Here is a 19,356-nt window from a genome sequence, read left to right as displayed (position 1 = left end):
CAATCTACTTTCATAGTAAAACTTGTTATTATTGTGGCTCAAATACCTCACAAAAACTATCTAAGGAATGAATAATTTATTTATTCACTGTTTCAGAGTGTTCAATTCAGAATGTGTGTAAGAACATGATAAGGAGCAAATATCACAGATAAGAAGTCCTGAATATATCATACAAGTGACATTATAGAAATTCAGAAGGTTTTAATTAAGATTATACACATAGAGAGAATATTTTGTGTCTTTCCTGGATGCACTACCTGTCAATTAAAAAAAAAAACTGGCCTATAGGAAAGGGTAGACTAGAAACTGGGACATCCATAAAGCAGAAAGAATTCTGGGATAGAGCCAGGCATGGGACATTATCCCAGTGAAGGTGTCACAAGATGAATATATGTTACCTTAACATAGGTAACCAATCACATGGCAGAATGTAGATTAGAATATTTTATTATGATAGATTCAGAAAAGAACCAAGCAATATGATCAAGGTATTGTAAATATATTTTGCCTCTGATCATTTTTCTGGGAGCATGGGGCTGGAAAGAAGAACCAGAGCTCACTTCTATAAATATATATGCATATACACATATGCATGTGATAACAGCTTTTAAAAAGTAATAAATTCGTGGGAAAACAGAAAAACATGGATGGTGGTAGAAAGTATGAGAGGGAAGGAAGAAATTATGCAATTATAATTTCAGAAAATAAATTTAAAAATGAAAGGAAAAAGAAGCAGAGAGAAGAGTTTTTCTCCACATGGCTGAAGTTTTCATTCTCTTCCCTTATTCTTTGGGAGCTTTACATAATGGGAACTGTATCATTTACATTCAGAGTCAGTTTTTTCACCTTTTATTCTGCTCTAGAAAAGTCTTTTCAGGAATGTGAGATGTGTGCACCATCCATTTACTTGGCAATTCTAAATACAGTGATGTTGACAATGAAAATCAAGCACCACAGATATTGGAACTAAATTAATATTCATATTTGTGACATATTATATAATTTTCTAATGTGAATTAATCTGTTATATTTTCACAATAGTTTTAGACAATCACTTAAATGATGAAAAGCCTGATTTTCAAATATATATTATGATGATTCAGTTTACTTAAAAAGTTCCAACATGAACTCAAGAATAACCTGTGTAAACCCTCGTGATCATCTAGTGTCTATATTTATTTTCTTTAAGATCATAATTCTCATCAATATAAAGGAAAAATTGTACTCACTATACTATGCCCTTTACAAAAACTGTTACAGAGATGTTTTCAAGTAGAACTTGACAAAAATCTTTAAAATATTCCATGAAAAAAATCACTGATATTTTATGCTCTTTAGCTATATCAATTATTTATGACATTGTCTTCAATGTGATTTCCTAAAACAGGAGCTAATTATGCCATAACTCCAGCACTTAGTACAGCACAAAAATTTATTATGTCATTGATACATACTTATTAGAATAATTAATGAATGGAATAAATGAATATGAAATTGAAAGCATGAGAAATGTTAGAAACAGGCTATGAATATAATAAAGAATTATAGTTCAATGAATATTTCTGTTTTTAAAATCAATCAAATGGTTGAATGATGTTACTATAAAAGCCAGAACAAAGAAAGAAAAGGTCAATGTTAGAGAAGGAGAGTTTTAATGAGAATCCTTTACGATATACTGGCTTTAAGACACCTTAGAGATGTTTTATTGGGTGATTTCCACAGGCTTTTAGGAAGAGTTGAAATGTAAGATGTGATATGTATCTGAATAGAAAGGGACAATTAAAACTTTATAATGGAGTAGTTGACACTCATGGTTGATGTGAATTTATTGAAAATTGTTTATATGTTATAACATGTGTAGACTGAAAAGGCTATGTGGATAAAAGATAGAGGACTGAAAGGTGAAATAGGTGAAAAACATGCATAGAATTTTGAACACCTCATGACCACAGAAGTTAGAAAGATGTAGGTAGAAGTCTTATGCTGGGATACTATGATTTGAATTATGAAATTGTACTTACGTCTTTCTTGTTGAACTTAAATTTTCAAAACCATTGTCTAATTCTAGCCATTACAGTTCTCCTAAGTACTATAGACACCTATTTTTTTTCTATATACATTAAAATAATGAAAAGAGGGAAGAAGGGATGAGGAGAGGTGTCAATATTGTCAATATGCAATTAAATATTCTCAATATTTTCTTTCTCTACTGGAATTCGGATTTGATCTTAGTTCTGCAGGCCTCCAAACTTTGAAAGCTGTGTATTTCTTCTTATATCAGCTCTGTATGTTGATTATGAACCTAACAGACTGAATAGAAAACCTACATGGATTCTAATGGCTCAGATATGCTTTCTGTAATAAGGGATGCAGTGCAAAACAATGAGAAAAATTTAAACCATTACCAACCTTGTAAAAGAGATTGAATGAGAAGAGTGAAGAATATAATACAGTTAAGTCAGATTATGTACATACATGGGCATGAATAGGGTTAAAGCAACATAAAATATAATTGATTAGTCTGGGTTCCCTAGAGACAGAACAGATGGAATGAATCTGTACATTCTATATTGAAACATATTTGAATGACTTAAAAACTGTGGTTATGTAATCTTTCCTAACACAATGCCAAAAAAAAAACAATAGTTCTTTTGTCTTCAAAGTTGTTTCAGATTATCTTCAGTATATTTTGGAATCTTGAACCTGTATACCCTGATACTAGGAATGGTATTACCTAGGCAACAGAATAGATGGTGTAATCAGGCAGAATGAGGAGAAGCATGAATTAGCTACAGACCCATTCTTCCATGTTCCTTTAATGTAACTGCTACCAGAAAGTATGGTCCATATTGATAGTAGAATTGGAAATGTTTCAATCAAGAAAAGCCCTTAACATTTGTGTCCAACTACTATAATTTTACTACATTACAGATTTACACAAGTTGACAACCAAGAATAGTCATCACAGATAAAGAGTAAACACAATGAAAAACATCCATGGATGATTTGCATGTAACACAAAGAAATTTTTATTGGAAAGTCATCATCAATAGGAAAGTGGTGTCAAGCTACTATAAAATACAGATAAAGATCATTGATTTTATTATTGAAAAAATTACACAGACTGTTGAAGTTTACTGTCTTTTGTTCCTTTATATTATTAATTTCTTCTTTGTGAGAAGTGATATAGCTAGAGTTAGATTTTATGGAGATAAATCACTTAGAATATATTGACTTAGTCAATTACTGCAGCTGGGGCTACACTGGCATTAAGCTAGTGCCTGTGATTTTTATGCAGTGTTATAATTCTTGCAGTTCTTTCAGTCTAAGAAGTCAGGCATCACAGTTTCATACACACACACACACACATATATATATATAAAACATAAGCCATAGTGAGGCGTGCTGGCCCACAGTTTATTACTCTCAGCAAATGCTGAAGCCTCAGCAGTATTTTAGATCTGATTCCTTGAGCCCAGTACTTATGAGACAGCACAGTGAGAAGTAGACATTACCCAACAAATGTAGTGAGTTTTACCCCAGGTGATAATCTCTAAAGTTAGGATACTTGGGGATTATGAACAGAAGCTAGTATTTCTGTCCATCTTCAACTCCAGAAAAAGACACTAATTATTAAGAAAATCACCAAAGAGAAAGAGTAATTTGACACTAATTTATTTCCAGAAATGCAAATAAATGCTTCCTAGTGTAGGAATGGAAGGTCTTTATCATTCTATGTAGTCTCAGAAGGAACTGTTTGGGGAGAATATGCTATGTCTACTTTTAAAATTATTATACTACAGTGTCATGCTAGAATTACAAAAGAAGTCTTTCCCTGCAGTATGTTTCTAAAAATTGTCTTCCACCAGAATGATATACTTCTCTCCAAAATTCAACTTCAGTGACTCCAAATAATTTAGACCACAAAGAATGAATGACTCCAAATAATTTAGATCACAAAGAACCTTTCAAATGCAAGCCAAAGTCCTTTTTGCATGAAAATTTAGTACAAATCACATGGCACAGATTACATTGTGTACCTTCAAAAGAGAATATTTTACACTTAACAATTTATTTAAAACAATCATATTAAATTTGGGTAAATGATAATTTTCTTGAATATTTCGTGAGTCAGGAAATACTCAATGCTGCTTTCTGAAAAATCTTCAAACAAACATAAAGGTCATTGGTCAGGTAGCACTTGTGTTTCATGTGATCTACTCCCATAGGGTCCATAGCATTCCTTTGTGTAAATTAACCACATTTTCTGTTGGAGGAGATCTGGGCTATCACAAATAAGGCTGCTATGAGCACAACAGAACACCCAACCCTGTGGCATCATGGGGCATCTTTTGGCTATATTTCCAAGAGTGGCATTGCTGGGTCTTCAGGCAGATCTATTTCCTACATTTTAAGGAACCACCAGATTGATTTCCAGAGTGACTGTATCAGTTTGCAATCCTACCAGCAATGGAGGAGTGTCCCTATTTCTCCACATTCTAACCAATATGTGTTATCTCCTGAGATTTTAATCTTAGCCATTCTGGATGGTGTAAGGTAGAATCTCAGGGTCATTTTGATTTGCATTTCTCTGTTCACTAAGGACTTTAAATATTTCTTTAGGTGCTTATCAGTCATTTGAGATTCCTCTGTTGTGAATACTCAGGTTTAGTTCTATACCCCATTTTTTGTTTGGCTTGTTTGGTTTTCTGGTTAGCTTCTTGAGTTCTTTATATAGTTGCATATTATTTCTCTATCAGATTTGGGGTCAGTGAAGAATTTTTTTCCAAACCTGTAGGTTGCCAATTTGTCTTATTGACTATATTCTTTGCTTTACAGAAGCTTTTCAGTTTCACGAGGTCTCATTTATCAATTCTTGGTCCTAAAGCATGAGTCATTGGAGTTCTGTTTAGGAAGTTTCCCCCTGTGTCAATGAGTGCAAGGCTCTTTCCCATATTCTCTTCTATTAGATTCAGTGTATCTGGTTTTATGTTGAGTCCCTTGATCCAATTGGACTTGAACTGTGTGCAAGGTGACAAATATGGGTCAAATTTATTTTTCTACATGCTGCAAACAACCCATTAGGCCATCACCATTTATTGAAGATGCTATTTTTTCCATTGTATATTTGTGGCATCTTTCTTAAAGATCAAGTGTCCATAAGTGTATGGTTTTATGTTTGGGTCTTCTATTCTATTCCATTGATCAACCTGTATGTCTCTGTACCAATACCATGCTGTTCTCATCACTATTGCAAAAGAGTTGTAAATAAAAGTTGTAGTAAAGGTTAAGATCAAAGTTGGTGATTCCTTCAGCCATTCTTTTATTATTAAGAACCAAATAACTATTTAAAAATGGGGAACAGAGCTAAACAGAAAAAATACCAGCTAAGGAAACTTGAATGGCCAAGAAGCACCTAAATTTATGTTCAACATCCTTAGTCATCAGGGAAATATAAATCAAAACAACCCTGAGATTCTACCTCATACCAGTCAGAATAGACATGATCAAAACTCAGGTGACATCAGTTGCTGGCCAGGATGTGGAGAAAGAGGAACACTACTCCATTCCTGGTGATTTTACAAGCAGGTACTACCACTCTGGAAATTAGTCTGGTGGTTCCTCAAAAATTGGACACAGTAATTCCTGAGGACTTGGCTATACCACTCCTGGGCATACACCCAGAAGATGCTCCAACATGTAATAAGGACAAATGCTCCACTCTGTTCATAGTAGCCATATTTATGATAGCCAGAACCTGGAAACAACATAGATGCCCCTCAACAGAAGAATGGATACAGAAAATGTGGTACATTTACACAATTGAGTACTACTCAGCTATTAAAAAGAGTGACTTTATAAAATTCACAGGCAAATGGATGGAACTAGAAAACATCATCCTGAGTGAGGTAACCCAATCACAAAAGAACACACATGGTATGCACTTACTGATAAGTGGATATTAGTCCAGAAGCTTGGGATCTCCAAGATACAATTCACAGATCACACGAAGCCCAAGAAGGAAGACCAAAGTGTGGATGCTTAAGTACTTCTTAGAAGGGGTACCAAAATATCTGTGGAAGGAGATACATAGACAAAGTATGGAGCAGACACTAAAGGAAGGGCCATCTGGAGACTGCCCCTCCTGGAGATCCATCCTGTATACACTTACTTACCAAACCCAGATACTATTGTAGATGCCAACAAATGCTTGCTCACAGGAGCCTGATATAGTTGTCTCTTGTGAGGCTCTGCAGGTGCTTGACAAATACAGTGGTAGATGCTCACAGCCAACCATTGGACTGAGCACAGGTTTCCGAGTTGAGAAGTGAGATAAAGGACTGAAGGAGCTGAAGGGGTTTCCAGCATCATAGCAGAAACAATATACACAATACAGAACCCCCAGTGCCCCCAGGGACTAAACCACCAACACCAGAATACACATGGAGGGACTCATGGCTCCAGCTGCATATGTATCAGGGGATGACCTTGTTGGACATCAATGGGAAGAGAAGCTCTTGGTCCTATGAAGCTCAATGTTCCAGTGTAGGGGGATGCCAGGAGAAGGTAGCAGGAGTGGGTGGTTTGATGAGCAGGAGTAGGATTGAAGGGATAGGAGGTTTTCAGAGGGGAAACCAGGGAAGAGGATAACATTTGAAATGTAAATAAAGAAAATATCTAAAGAAAAAAAAAAAAAGAATTGTTTTGCTATTCTGAGTTTTTGCCTTTCCAGATAAATTTCAGAATTGTTCTTTCCATGCCTTTGAAGAACTTATGTTGGAATTTTAGTAGTGATTGTATTGAATTTGCAGATTGCCTTCGGTAGAATGGCCATTTTTACTAGGTTAATTCTGCCCATCCATGAGCATTGGCGATCTTCTTTGATTTCTTTCTTGAGAGACTTGAAGTTATTGTCATACAGGCCTTTCACTTACTTGTTTGATTAGAGTAACCCCAAAGATATTTTATATTATTTGTGGCTATTATGAAGGTAGTTGTTTCTCTATTTTCTAATCTTGGCCTGTTTATCATTTGTTTAAAGGAAGGCTACCTATTTATTTGAGTTAATTTTATATCCAGCCACTTTGCTGAGGTTGTTTATCAACTGTAGAAGTTCCCTGGTAGAATTTTTGTAATCGCTTATGTATATTATCATATCAGCTGAAAATAGTGATTTTTATTTCTTCTTTGCCAATTTCTATGCCATTGATCTCTTTTTGTTATCTTGTTGTAGTTAGCACTTCAAGTATAATATTGAATAGACATGGGGAAAGTGGCCTCCTTGTCTTGTCCCTGATTTTAATGGGATTGCTTCAAGTATCTCTCCATTAAATTTGATATTGGCTGTTGATTTGCAGTACATTGATTGCTTTTATTATGTTTAGGTATTGGTCTTAAATTCAAGATCTCTCCAATACTTTTAAGATGAAGGGGTGTTGTATTTTGTCAAATGCTTTTTCTGCATCTAAGGAGATTATCCTGTGACTTTTTTTCTGTGAGTTTGTTTATATAGTGGATAATAAGTTATAATGGATTTTAATATATTGAACCAAGCTTGCATCCCTGGGATGAAGCCTATTTGATCATGGTGAATTATCATTTTGATGTGTTCTTGGATTTGGTTTGCAATAATTTTATTGAGTATCTTTGCATTGGTATTTTAAGTGAGGTTGGACTGAAGTTCTCTCTTTTGGTTGGGTCCTTGTGTGGTGTAGGTATCAGAGTAAATGTGGGTTCATAGAATGAGCTAGGTAGTGTTGCTTCTATTTTATGGAATAGTTTGAGAAAAATTGGTATCATATCTTCTTTGAAGGTCTGGTAAAATTCTGCAAAAAATCTATCTGTCCCTGTGTATTTTTTGTTGGTGTTTTTTTAATGACTTCTTCTATTTTCTTGTATGATATGGGCCTGTTTAGGTAATTTACCTGCCCTTGACTTAACTTTGGTACATGGCATCCTTCTGGAAAACCATCCATCTCATCTATATTTTCCAGTTTTTTTTTTAATATAAGCCTTTATAGTAGGATCTAATGATTTTTTGATTTTCCTCTGTTTCTTTTATATCTCCCCTTTCATTTCTGATTTTGATAATTTGTATAGAGCTTCTGAGCCTTTTAATTAGTTTGGCTAGGGGTTTATGTATCTTCCTGATTCTCTCAAAGAACCAGCTTTTGGTTTTGTTGGTTATTTATATTATTCTCTTTGTTTCTATTCAGCTGATTTTGGCCCCGAGTTTGACTATTTCTTGCTGTCTACTCCTCTTGGGTGAGTTTAGATCTTTTTGTTCTAGTGCTCTCAGATGTGCTGGTAAGTGGACAGTGTAAGATCTCTCAAGTTACTTTACCAGGATACTTAGTGCTATGAATTTTCCTCTTAGCACTTTTTTCACTGGTGCCATCAATTTGGGTATGATGTGTCAGCATTAGCATTAAATTTCAGGAAGTTCTTAATTTCTTTCTTTATTTTTTCCCTGACCAAATTATCATTGAGTAGATATTTGTTCAGTTTTCATGTTTAGTGGGCTTTTTGTTGTTTTTGCTGTTGTTAAAGACCAACCAGCCTTAGGCTATGGTGCTCTGATAGTATGCATGGAATAATTTCAATATTCTTGTATCAATTGAGGGTTGGTTTGTGATCAATTATATGGTCGATTTTGGAGAAGGCACCATGAGGTGCTGAGAAGAAGGTATATTCTTTTGTTTTAGGGTGAAATGTTCTGTAGATATCTGCTAAATCCATTTTTTTCATAAACTCTATTAGTTACACTGTGCCTCTGTTTAGTTTCTGTTTCAATGACATGTACATTGGTGAGAGTGGGGTGTTGAANTCTCCCACTATTATTGTGTGGGTTTCAATGTGTGATATAAGCTTTAGTAAAATTTCTGTTATAAATGTGGGTATCCTTGCATTTGGTAGTAGATGTTTAGAATTGAGAATTTCTCTTGGTGGATTTTCTCTTTGATGTGTATGAAGTCTCCTTCATCATCACACTAGATATCCTTTGGTTGAAAATCTAATTTATTGAATAGTAGGATGGCAAGTCCAGCTCATTTCCTGGGACCATTGGCTTGGAAAAAGTTTTTCCATCCTTTTACTCTGTGATATTGGCTGTCTTTGTTATTGGGGTGGGTTTCTTGCATGAATCAAAATGCTTGATCTTGTTTATGTATCCAGGCTACTAGCTTTTGTCTTTTTATAGGTAGTTGAGCCCACTTGTAAGGGAACACATACTACATTTGTCTTTAATCAAATTGCCCCATTCAAGATGGTCCTTTTCTACTGATATAAAATTGATTGTAAATTTTATGATTTTTTTAATAGTCAAATATACTAATTCATGGTGTAAATGTACTAAATTTTGTTTATCCAGTTTTCTATGGGGTAATGCTGGGTTCTTTTCCATTTCAAGACATTGTGGGTAAAGCAATAATGACCATAGTTGAGCAAGTATTCTTGTGGTAGGATGGGGTGTCCTTTGCTTATATGCCAAAGAGAAGAATAGCTGGGTCTAAAGATAGATTAATTCCCTCTTTATTGAGTAACCACCATATTGATTCCATAGTGACTGTACATGTTTATACTCCCACCAACATAAAAGCAGTGCTCTCCTTGATCCATATCTTTGCCACCATAAGCTGTGACTTGTGTCCTAGATCTTTGCCTTTCAGGCAATTTTAAGATATAATATCAAAGCATTTGATTTTCCTTCATGCCTAAGAATGTTGGCCCTTTCCTCAACTGCTTTTTAGATAATTCTCAATTTAGAATTCTTTCTAATTTTCTATTTTTTAAAATGGATTGTTTGTTATTTTATTTCTAGTTTCTTGAGTTCTTTAGATATTTTGGAATTTTGATATGTACTACATATGTGGTTGGCAAAAACTACTTGCATTCTGTAGGTTCCAGCTTTGGCTAAATAATGGTGTTCATTGCCTTTTAGAAGCTGTTTAGTTTCATGAGTTCTCATTTGTTAATTATTGGTCTTAGTGAATGCACTAATGGTGTTCTATTCAGAAAGTTGGTTCCTATGCCATTGCATTCATGGTTATCCTCTGAGAGGTTCTGCCAGCATCTGACTAAGACAGATTCAGACACTCACAGCCAAACATTCGACTCAATCTAATGGAAAATCTAGAGGAAGAACTGAAAGGGCTGATTGGGATTGCAACCCTGTTGGAAGAACAGCAATATCAGCTAACTGGACCACCCAGCCCCCAGAGCTCCCAAAGACTATGCCACCAACCAAAGAGTATACATGGATGGGTCTATGGCTTTGTCTACGTATGTAACAGAGGACTGTCTTATCTGTCATCAATGGAAGACAAAGCCCTTGTTTTCTGGAGGCTTGATGACCCAGCAAAGGGGTATGGTACAGCAACCAGTCAGGAGTGAGTGAGTGAGTGAGTGAGTGGGTGAGGCAGGACATTCATAAAGGGTAAAAAACAAAGGGATGTGATCAGAGGTTTGCAGAGGGAACAACAATGAAATGTAAGTAAATCAAACAAACACACATCCCTTACCACCACCACCCCCCAAAAAATAACAATTACCTACTTCCTCTCCTGTCAAGTTCAGTGTATCTGGTTTTATAGTTAGGTCTTTAGTCCACCTAGACTTCAGTTATGTACAGGGTGATAATTGTAGATCTATTTGTATCCTTCTGCATGCAAATGTTTACTTGGACCTGCACTGTTTCTTGGAGATGCTGATTCTATTCCAGTATGTATTTTTCGCTTCTTTATAAAAAGAAAGAAAGAAACAAACAAACAAACAAAGAAACAAAGAAAGAAACAAAGAAAGAAATCCATGGGAGTACAGATAAATATCTGAATTTTCAGTTTTATCCCATTGGCAAAGGTTTCTGTTTTTATTAAAATACTATGTGATTGTTGTTACTGTAGGTTCTTTAGTATAGCTTGATATCAGATTTTGTGATACCTCCAGCAGTTCTTTTATTGTAAATAAATTTTTACATTTCCTGCTTTGTTTATTCCATATGAAGCTGAGAATAGTAGTTTCATGTTTGTATAAAATTATGGTGGATTTTGATAAAGATTTTATTGAATCTGTAAATTGCTATGGTAGGATAGCCATTTTCACTGTGTTATTCCTTTGGATCTATGAGAATGGGAGATGTTTATATCTTCAGATATTTTCTTCATTTTTTTTTTCTTTAAACACTGGAAGTTTTAGTCAAACAAGAATTTTACATGCTTGTCCCAGTTACCTGAGGATCTTTTATATTATTTTGAGGCTATTGTGAAATATGTTGTTTCAGTGATTTGTTTTCTCAGTTCATTTGTCATTTATATATAGGAGGACTACTAATTTTTATTTTTTAATTTGAGTTATTTTCATATTGAGACATTTTACAGAAAAGTGTCTGTCAAGTATAGCAGATCCATTGTAAAATGTAAGAATACTTATGTGTATAAACATATCACCTAAAAATAATAATACTTTGAATTATTTTCTAATCTGAAAACTCTTAATCTACCTCAGCAGTCTTATTCCCGTGGGTAAGACTTAGAGTACTATATTAGATTAAATGTGAATAGAGTGGACAAACATGTCTTGTTCCTGAGTTTAGTGCAATTGCTTTTTTTTCTTTCCATTTAAATTGACATTGACTGTAAACTTGCCATATGTTGCCTTAATTATATTTAGATGTCACCTGTATTCATAATCTTGCCAGGATATTTATCATATAGGAATTTTAGATTTTGCCAAAGACTTTTGCATCTAATAAAATGATCATGTGGCTTTATCTTTCAGTTTGTTTATATAGAGAATTACATTTACCCTTTTGTATATTAAAACATCCTTACATATCTTGAATGAATCCAACTTGCTCACAATGAAGGACCTTTTAAAATTGTTAATATTTTGTTGAGTACTTTTCCATCAATATTCATAAGGAAATTTATCTGTAATTATCTTTATTTGTTGAGCATTTATGTTGTTTGGGTACCAAGGTAATTGTGGCCTCATAAAATAAATTGGCATCAACTATTCATTATTATTATTATTATTATTATTATTATTATTATTATTATTATTACTGTTATTTTTTTACAGTCCACCCATTGCCTTCCTCTTGGTCCCTCCTTCCACAGTTTCTTATCCTAGTCCTCCTCACTGACTGAGAAAGAGACACATATTTACACCCAACCAATGGATAGAAGCTGAGGAACCATGTGATTGAATTAGTGAAAGGTTAAAAGAAACTGAGGAGAAGGGTGACCAATAGGAAGACCAGCAGTCTCAACTAACTTGGACCCCTGAGATTCCTCAGACACTGACCTACCACCTAGACAGCATATAGTAGCTGGTCCATGGCCCCTGACACATATTTCTTCAAATATTTTTTGTAAGTTTGTTAGTTTCCTTACTAAAACTGTCTAGTGATAGGCATTAAAAGTGTTTAGAGGTTTTATTTCACTATAGGTTATAAATCTATTTGTCTTATTTATCTGATCCTGGTTTAACTTTGTTAAGAGGAATCCACTGAGAAAATTATCAATTTGAGATTTTTTTTTCAGCTTGATGAGTGTAGGTTTTTAAAAAGTGTCCTTATAATTCACTGGGTATTCTTATGTATGTTTTTATGCACCCTCTCCCTGTTGTGTTCCTGATGTTTTTAATTTGGATATTCTCTCTGAATTTTAGTTAGTTTGGATAAGCATTTGTCTATCATCTTTATTTCCTCAGAAACAACTCCTTGTTTAATTGAATCTCCGTGTTCTGTTTGTTTCTAGTTTATAGATTTCAGCTGTCTGATTATTTCTGGCTGTCATGTCCTTACATATACTTTAATCCTTTTGTTCTAAAGCTTTCAGGTATACTGTTAGTTGCTAACATAAATCTTTACATTTGGTTTTATGTAGGCATTTAGTGCTATCAACTTGCCTCTTAGCAGTGCTTTTATTGTGTCCCACATATTTGGATATACAATATATTCATTTTCATTGAATTCTAGAAAGTAATTTCTCTACTTCTTTCTTGAACCATTTTTATTTCAGTAGACCTGTTCAGTTTTATTGGGCTTGTAGACTTTCTACTGTTTAAGTTGTTATAGATAGCCAGCTTTAAATGGCGGTCTGACAGAAATTATTTCAATTTTCTTATATAGGTTAAGACAAGTTTTATATTTGAATAAGAAGTCAACTTTGGAGAATGTTCCATGAAGTACTGAAAAGAAATCATATCTTTCTTGTGTTTGGGTGTAATGGTCTTTAAATATCAATTAGATCCATTTGTTTTATTGTATCTGTTAGCTACAGCATTTCTCTGTTTAGCTTTTGTTGGTATGACCTCTTAATTGGTGAGAGTGGAATATTGAAGTCTCTCATTATGAGTGTGTGTGGATCAATATGTCACTTGAGTTGTAGTATTTTTTTAATCTATCTGACAATCTGTCTGTCCATCTGTCTGTCTATTTTACCAACTTGGGTTTGAATGTGTTTGTGTGAAGAACTGAAATGCCATCTTGGTAGATTTTTAATTTGATGAGCATAAAGTGTCCTTATATATTCTTAATTTTAATTTAAAGTCTATTTTTTTAGACATTAAAATGGCTATACCCACTTGTTTCTTAGGTTTATTTGCTTGACATACCTTTTTCGACATGTAGCCCTTAGGGAATATCTGTCATTGATATTGAGATATGTTCCTTGGATGTAACAAAAGGTTATGCACATTATGAACATTTGTGTTTTTACTTGGGTAACTCAGATCATTGAGGGTTGATTCCTGTTACATTGTTGTTTCTGTTTGTTGTTGTTGCTGTTGTTTCTGCTGGTGGTGATCTCTCTCTCTCTCTCTCTCTCTCTCTCTCTCTCTCTCTCTCTTGTGTGTATTTCTATTTTCATTGTACTGGAATGATATTACTGATATTACTTATTTCATGTGTTTTCTTGGGAATAGTTAACCTCCTTGGGTTGGAGTTTTCATTCTAGAATCTTTAGTATGACTGGATTTGCAGATAGGCATTGTATAAATATATAAATATGACTTTAACATGAAATGTCTGAATTTTTTCTTCTATAAGTGAAAACTTTTTGGGTATTGTAGGGGGAAAGCTGATACTAAAATCAGGTTCCTAACTGGTTCTTGGTTTAGTCAATATAGAAGGTGGAAGCTAATTTCTGGGTGAAGGGTAAATGTGGGACTTTGGTGTCTCAGGAGGAAGAAGGAGGTGAAGAAAGAGAAAGTCCTTTGGGGCTAGGCTTTGGAATTAGAAGGATGTATCAACCTTGTGAGGTCTCAGAGCACCTAGGGCCTGAAGCCTTTGATTCAGTCAGGGGCCAAGGAGGTTGGCAGGTGAATAGCTGTTAACTGATAAGATTGGGGCAGGATATTCTTAGCACAGCAATTGTGTTATCTGGCAAGTTTCAAAATAATAAACTGATCTAGTATTTTTCATCTGTGGAACAAAGGTGAGCAGAGAGGGAGAAAACAGACAGGAATGTAGCTGGCAGCTTGGAAAGAAAAACTAAAAGGGAACCAGGTAAGTGCTTACAGCAGCTCCTGGCTTTCCCAGGTTGGGGGTTGGTTGTGTTCAATCTGGAGTTAACCCAGGAGTAACAGGCAAGTCAGAAGCATAGGCCATGGTCCTGGGGAAAGGAGGATGCATTTGTTTTTAATTACATGCAACAAGGTATCAAAGTCTAGGATGTCATTTTTGGTTCCTTAGTGTCTGTAGCACATCTATCTATTTGCTTTTGGTTTTTAGAGTGTTCATTGTGAAGTCAGATATAACTTTAATAGGTCTACCTTTATATATTACTTAGTCATTTTTTTTCATTGCAAATTTTAATACTTTTTCTTTGTTCTATATGTTTCCTATTTTATTATGTTCTGAGGGGAATGTCTTTTCTGGCCAAGTCTATCTAGTGATCTGTATGTATTTTTTTTCCCTATATGCATGCCTTTCTTTAGCTTAGAAAAACATTCATCAATGATTTTGTTAAAAGTGTTTTCTGTGTTTATTCTGAGAATCTTATCTTCTATATTATTTTAGGTTTTGATCTGAATTTCTTGGATGTTTTGTGTCAGACTTTTTTTTAATCTTTAATATTTTATTTGACTGAGTATACATTCTTTTCTTGTATCTTCAGTGCCTGATATCATCTCTCCCATCTCTTGTATTATTTTGAAGAAGCTTGCCTCTTAGATTCTTTTGGAATTTCAAACTTTGTCTTTTATAGAATTCCTTCTGTTCTTTTATTTTATTTCTTTAATTAAATTAAATTTTTGCATTTCACTTTATGTCCTGATGACAGCCAACCTCCTTGTCATCCCCTCCCACAATCCTTCCTCCTTCCTACCCTCCCCTTCTCCTCTAAGTGTATGGGGCCCTCTGGGTATCCCACCTGGAATTCAAGTCTCTACAAGGCTAGGCCTATCCTCTCCCACTGAGGCCAGACAAGGCAGCCCACCTAGAAGAACATATCTCACACTCAGGAAACAGATTTTAGTATATTTCCCATTCCAGTTGTTCAGGACTCAGATGAATGCCAAGCTGCACATCTGTTACATATAGGCAGGGAGGTCTAGATCCAGCCTGTGCATGTTCTTTGGTTGGTGGGTCAGACTCTGAGAGTCACAAAGGTCCATGTTAGTTGACTCTTTTGGTTTACCAGTGGTGTCTCCATACTATTTAGTGTCCCCAATCTTTCCTCCCATTCTTTCATAAGAGGCCTGAAGTTCCATCCACTGTGGATATCTGTATTTGTCTGAGTCAGCTGTTGGGTGTGACCTCTCAGTTAATAATATGCTCCGGCCTGCAAGCAAAACAGAGTATCATTAATAATGTTAGGTATTTGTGCTTGCCCATGGGCTCAGTCTCAAGTCAGGATGGTTATGGTTGGCCATTGCCTCAGTCTCTGATTTCTGCCCAGTACCTTCTTTTCGTATAGAGAGGATAAATTTGTTTTGAAAATTTTGTGGGTAGGTTGGTGTCTCTATCGCTCTGCTGGGCATACTGCCTAGCTAAAGGAGATGGAACCTTTATTTTCCATATTCTCAATGTAGCACATCATAGCTAAGATCACCCTCCAATGATTCTTACAGACCTTCCTTATCCCAGGTCTCTGTCTCCTCTGAGAGATAACCCCACCTCTTCACCCCCATCATTTTCAGATTTCCATTAACCTTCATGACCATCTACTCATCTCTCCTGTCCTTATCAACAGATCCTTTATTCCAAATTCCCGTCCCTGTCCCACCTTCCTCAATTATCTTATGACTATTTTATTTACCCTTCTAAATGAGATTCAAGCTTCCTCCATTTGCCTTCCTTCTTGTTTAGCTTCCTTGGGTCTGTGGAATATAACGTGATACCTGTATTTTATGGCTAATATCCATTGATATTAGTTTATTCCATTCAAGCTCTTTTGGGACTGTGTAATCTCACTCAGGATGATATTCTCAAATTCTATATATTTCCCTGCAAAATTCATGATGTTTTGTTGTTGTTGTTAAAGCCAAATAATATTGCATTGTGTAGACTTACTAAATATGATTTATCCATTCTTCAATTGAGGAGGGACAAATAGGTTGATTCCAATTTCTGGCTGTTACAAACAAATCTGCTATGAACATAATAGAGCAAATGTCTTTATGCTATAGCGGAGCAACTTCTGGATATATGCCCAGCTGAGTCTTGAGGTAGAATTATTCCCATTTTGAAAGAAACTGTCAAATTGGTTTCCAAAGTGGTTGTACAAGTTTGCACTCCAACCAGCAATGAATACTTGTTCCCTTGCTCCACATCCCAGCCAGCATGTGTTATTTCTTTACATGATTCTTGGCCATTTGAGATTCCTCTGTTGAGAATTACCTGTGTAGTTTTATACTCCATTTTTAACTGGGTTATTTGGGTGGGTGATGTCTAGTTTCTGGAGTTCTGTGTAAATTTTGGACATTAGACTTCTATCAGGCGTAGGTTTGGTGAAGATTCTAAAAATCTGTTGACTACCAAATTGTCCTCTTGACAATATCCTTTGCTTTATAAAATTTTTTCAGTTTTATGGTCCCATTTGTAAAGTGTTGTTATTAGAGCCTGGGCCATTGTTGTTCAGCTCAGGAACTTGTCTACTGTACCTATGTATTCAAGGTTACTCCCCACTTTGTCTCCTGTGAGATATAGTGTATCTAATTTTATGCTGAGTTACTTGATCAATGTGGATTTGAGTTTTGTACTGAGTGATAAATATGGATCTATTTTCATTCTTATACATGGAGACATAAAGTTAGTCTAGCACCATTTGTTGAAGATGGTTCCTTTTTCTATTATATGGTTTTAGCTTCTTTAACAAAAATCAAGTGTCCATAGGTGTTTGGGTTTATTTCTGGGTCTTTGATTTGATTTGATTGATAAGCCTGTATGTTTCTGTAACAATACCATGCCATTTTTAAATTAATTTTGTTCTATAATACAGGTTGAGGTTAGGGGTAGTGATACCTCCCAACATTCTTTTATTGTTCAGGATTGTTTTAGCTCTCCTGCTATTTTTCTTTTTCCATATGAAGTTGAGAATTGATCTTTCAAGTTCTATGATGGGGATTGCATTGAATGTTTCTATTGCTTTTAGTAAAATATCCATTTTCACTATGTTAATCCTACTTGTCTAAGTGTACAGAAGATCATTCCTCTTTTCTGATATCCTCTTTAATTTCATTCTTCAAGGATTTAAAGTCCTTGTCATACAGATCTTGTCATACAGATCTTTCACTTGCTTGGCTAGAGTTCCACCAAAATATTTGATACTTTTGTTGGATATTGTAAAGGGTGTTGTTTATCTAATTGCTCTCTCAGCTCATTTTTTTCATTTATATAAAGGAGAGCTACTGATTCCTTTGAATTAATTTTGAATCCAGCCACATTGTTAAAGGTGTTGATCAGTTCTAGTTCTCTGGTTTTGGGTTTCCATGAATGTACCATCAAATCATCCATATATTATGATACTTTGACTTCCTTTACAATTTGTATCCCCTTGATTTTCCTTAGTGAACTTACTGCTTTGGTTAGAACTTCAAGTACTATATTGAATAGACAGTGAGAGTATTAAGTGGTGTCCCAGATTTTAGTGTAAATGCTTTAAGTTTCTCCCAATTTAGTTTGGTGTTTTCTATTGGCTTGCTGACTATTGCTTTGATTATATTTAAGTGTGTGCTCTTTATACCTGATTTCTCTAATACCTGCAATATTAAGCAGGGTTGGATTTTTTTCAAATGCTTTATTAGCTTCTAATGAAATAATTATAATATATCACTCTGTTTATATGGTGGACTATATTGATGGACTTTTGTATATTGAATCATTGCTGTATTCCTAGGATAAAGCCTACTTGATCTTGATAAATGATGTCTTTGATGTCCTCCTGGATTCAGTTTAGGAGTATTTTATTGAGTATCTTTCTATCAATCTTCATAAGAGTAGTCATCTTTCTTTGTTGAACATTTGTGTGGTTTATGTATCAGAGTTACTGTAGCCTCATAGAATGAGTTTGGCAATGTTTCTTCTGCTTCTACTTTGTGAAATAATTTTAGGAGTATTGGTATTAGCTCTTTTTTTGAAAGTCTGGTAAAAATCTGCTCTAAAGATGTACACACGGAGGGACCATGGCTCCAGCCACATTTTTAGCAGACAATGGCCTTGTCAGTCATCAATGGGATGAGAGGCCCTTGGTCCTGTGAAGGCTTGATGTCCCAGTGTAGGGGAATGCTAGGACCAGAAGGCAGGTGTGGGTGGGTTGGTAAGAAGGGGGAGGGGGAGGGGAGAGGAGAGTTTTGGCAGGGAAACCAAGAAAGGGGGCAACATTTGAAATGTAAATAAAGATGAGTGTCTGTAAACAAACTGCAGAGTTCAAAACAGGACGATAAGAGGATGATTTCTTCTTTAAATGTCCCAGAGCTGTAGGGATTTACTGATAAGGAGAAGGCTCCATGGGATTTTATTGGCAGTTATATTTACATAAACTTTCTGATCCTTTTCCCCCTTCTTTCTTCTTCCTCTTCCTGTCTCTCTCTTTTCCTTGCTTTAGTTTCCTCTCTCTCTCTCTCTCTCTCTCTCTCTCTCTCTCTCTCTCTCTCTCTCTTGGTGTAAACACTTCTGGTTTCCATTTACTTTTTTCTTTCTAGTACAGGAAACCATTTTTTTCCCATAAAATATGCTTTTTCCTCAGACTCAAAAGTGACTTAGTAAACCTCATCAATATTATTAATTCTGTTCCTTCTGTTCATAATTGATTTACAAATGAAAATATGTTCATTCTCCTCTGATTAGTAAGAAAATAAAGATGTTTTGAAGACCCCAGTACTTTGTTTATAACCAATACTATAGACTACACA

Source organism: Mus pahari, chromosome 15, assembly GCF_900095145.1.
Source record: "Mus pahari chromosome 15, PAHARI_EIJ_v1.1, whole genome shotgun sequence".
In the NCBI taxonomy this organism is placed as follows: Eukaryota; Metazoa; Chordata; class Mammalia; order Rodentia; family Muridae; genus Mus; species Mus pahari.
This window is presented reverse-complemented; position numbering follows the sequence as displayed.